At 48.8% G+C, this 3142-nt stretch overlaps 1 pseudogene; it reads left to right on the plus strand.

The window, feature by feature from the left end:
* The first annotated feature begins 738 nt into the window (after positions 1–738).
* On the plus strand, positions 739–1952 carry LOC144163892 (uncharacterized; annotated as a pseudogene).
* Positions 1953–3142: the final 1190 nt, after the last annotated feature.

Genomic DNA, 3142 nt, shown 5'->3' on the forward strand with positions numbered 1-3142 from the left:
TCGAGGGATTCATTTTCTCCTCACCCTGGTCGAACATTACCCTCCGAGAAGGTAAAACAGAGTGAAAAAAGCAAAAAAAAATTGTGAATTCTTGATAGTGGCAACGTAAGGTGGAGAGATGAAAAAGGATACAAATGAGAGCACGAGACGACCAAAGTGTGTATCAGCGATACTGCTACGTTGTTGGAGAGAAAACAGACGCTTCAAGTATGGCGAATGTCTACAGAAACGATGGCGTGTTTGATCGGGTGAGGAAGAGTCAAAACTTGAAAACCATACCGAAAATGTTTAGACGGGGAGGTACATGCGCGGTGCCTAATTTTGCCTGCCAGTATTAGCAATTGTATAATACGCAAAACAAGATTTGTTATTTGTTCGTTGGGAGAGTTGCTAGACATGAAGAGGGTCATGTGGCGTTTGTCCGGTATCATCACACCTTGTTTCATTTGTTGGGACAACGCCCCGCATTCTAGCAAACTGCTCACCTCACGTACGCACACAATTTTTTTACCGAACTACCGGTGGAAGACTTCCACAAATGTACTAAGATAAGTGTAGTGTTGTGCGTTTGCACCAGATGGCCTTCTGAGTAACTGGACACACAATGGATGGCACCACTGCGTTCGTGTGTATATAAACGATACTCACTGACTAAACGGGGTTATTGTCATGGGTCCTACACCGGTGTAGTGCGTTTAATTTAACGTGTCGCCGTGCCGGCTACACGACATTCTCGCGATGAAGATGTCTTCCACTGGCATTTTGCCACCACCTCCTTTATTTTCCACCCCCGCAATGCCCGATGTGCCATGGGCCCGATGGTTACGCCTCTTGGAGAGGTTTCCGGAGTGACCGGAGCGACCGAGCTACCCGCACCCCGTCACCGAGCCCTCCTGCTGCACTGTCTTGGTAAGGAATGACAGCGCATTTTCGACGCGCATCCGCCTAGTGCGACGCTAACCAAGGCAGAGCTAACGAGTGCTGCACCTGGTGTCACGCCCACGCCAGATGCCGCCGATGGAACGATCGAAAGCACTGCAGCCACTGGAACACAAGACGGGACCACTGTAGCCCGGTGCCAACCGGACGAGTACGATGTAGCCGTTGAGATGCTTTCGAAGTATTTCGCCCATCCCTTGCAACGTCCGCCTATAACGCCATCGATTCTCGCAGCGTCGTCAACTGCAGGGTGAGCCCATTTCTTATTTCGCCGTTAGCTTCGGGAGTTAGCAGCTCTTGCAATTTCGACACCCAAGCGGACGTAAACCTGTGTTAACTGTTCGTAGCAGGCGTCACGTGCCCCCGGCTACGAGAGCAATTGCTGCTGGAAGGTGATAATCTTACGTTCGCTCATGCTGTCGAGGTAGCACGGCTTTGTGAGCAAACCCAGCGTGAATCCGAAGCCTTTTCCAATCTTGTGCAGCGCATTCACCAGCAGTTGCGAGACAGCTCAGCCAGGCAACGTCGAAGAGATAACGGCGATAATGGCACAACCCTCCCGGGGCGTCGCCACGTCAGCTGTTCACGCGCGTAAAGCGCACCTTCGCCTGATGCGAAGGACGCCGCCGCTGTTGTCCCAAGGCCTAGAAACGCAAATGCCTGCGGCAACTGCGGCGCAGCAGGGTGTTCGCCTTCGGAATGTCCCGCACGCGGTCGCACATGTTTTGCCTGCGGACGCCGCGGCCACTTTAAGAAAGCATGTAGCAGCTACCGTTGCGGCCGAGAAGGGTATTCTGCAGAGGTCCATGAAATCGTTCCTGAAGATGATGCTGCCAGTGTCATTAGCACCTTGGGGGTCCGTAGTGATGAGAGTAGAAGCGTCTACGTGGGTGTCAAGGTAGCGCCAGTTACCGCGACGACACGGGTGCATACCACAAACTTCTTGGTTGACACAGGCTCGGCCGTGTCTATAATGGGCGAGGACGAATTCCAAGGCTTCTTTGCAAACGTAATACAACTGAGAAGTTCCCATCTTTCTTTGTTGGAATTTTCGCGCAGGAAGATTCACGTTCTCGGGTCATTTCACGCCATCGTCACGTACAAAAGGAAAGAAGCCATTTTAACATTTCATGTTACGCCGTGTGGTACATCTCTCGTTGGCCTGGATGCTGTTCAAGCCCTTGGCCTTCGTATGATGGGAGAGGAATTGCGCTGCCTGCAAATGGTCACTAAGGAATGCCGAGAGCTTCCAGCTATGAGTTCGGGCCTTTCCTAAGGCACCATGCATAAAAACCCCTTGGCCCTCCCAACTTGGTATGTCGCCAATACCGTGGGCGAAGTTTGGCTACTTGTTTTTGCCTATCATGGGACTTTTAAGAGGTGTGCAATGGTGGGGGAGGGTCGAGTCGGAACCGGAACCGAACCAAACACAGGAACCGAACCGGAATTTTTGCCCGGAACAGGAACGGAACCGGAACCGTAATTTTCCGCCATTTTGGAACTCAACCCGAACCGGAACGAATCGAAGGATCCGTTCCGAACCGGTTCCGGGGCCTTAAAAAGGTGATTTCTAGTTTTCCATTTCGGTACCCTACCTTGCGTCTGAAGGTATTTTGCCGCTCACCAGGCTGAACCATGAAATATTTTGTGTTGTCTGCAGTTCCCAACGCCCATCATGTTCCCTTCTAATTATTCCCCTATATTTAATGTAAAGTTGTCCGTATATACTATCACTTTGCTTTAGCTACTGCCCATCTCTCCCAAATATCTTTTAAATTTAGCATAACTTATGTTATAACGCATATTACGAAGCAACAAATTACTGAATATTCTTCATGGTTTTTATATACATGGTGTTTAAAATCGTGTAAAGCTTTCAATGTGTTGTTAATTCGCATGCATCCCTGTCCGCTTGTGAAGGCCTTCAGGGACACCATCAACAATAAATTCATATCTTTCACTTATTCTAGTGTGAATGGGCAGTTATATAAAAACAGCACTGAGAAACAAGCACTCGCAGTTCTCTAAATTAACGTCACGCTTTCTTGTATACAGCGCCGTTGTGTACTTTGCTTACTGCTCTAAGAGAACATGAGATATAAAAAAATTGGCAATCCTAATTTCCAATTTTAAAGTATATTTGATACCATTTTCATGTTATCTTGAATCTGCTCAACCTTAAGCTTAAGAGGGGAATGAATTG

The sequence above is a fragment of the Haemaphysalis longicornis genome, unplaced genomic scaffold (assembly GCF_048455015.1).
Source record: "Haemaphysalis longicornis isolate Haplotype H1 unplaced genomic scaffold, Haemaphysalis longicornis Haplotype H1 scaffold_13, whole genome shotgun sequence".
Classification (NCBI taxonomy): Eukaryota; Metazoa; Arthropoda; class Arachnida; order Ixodida; family Ixodidae; genus Haemaphysalis; species Haemaphysalis longicornis.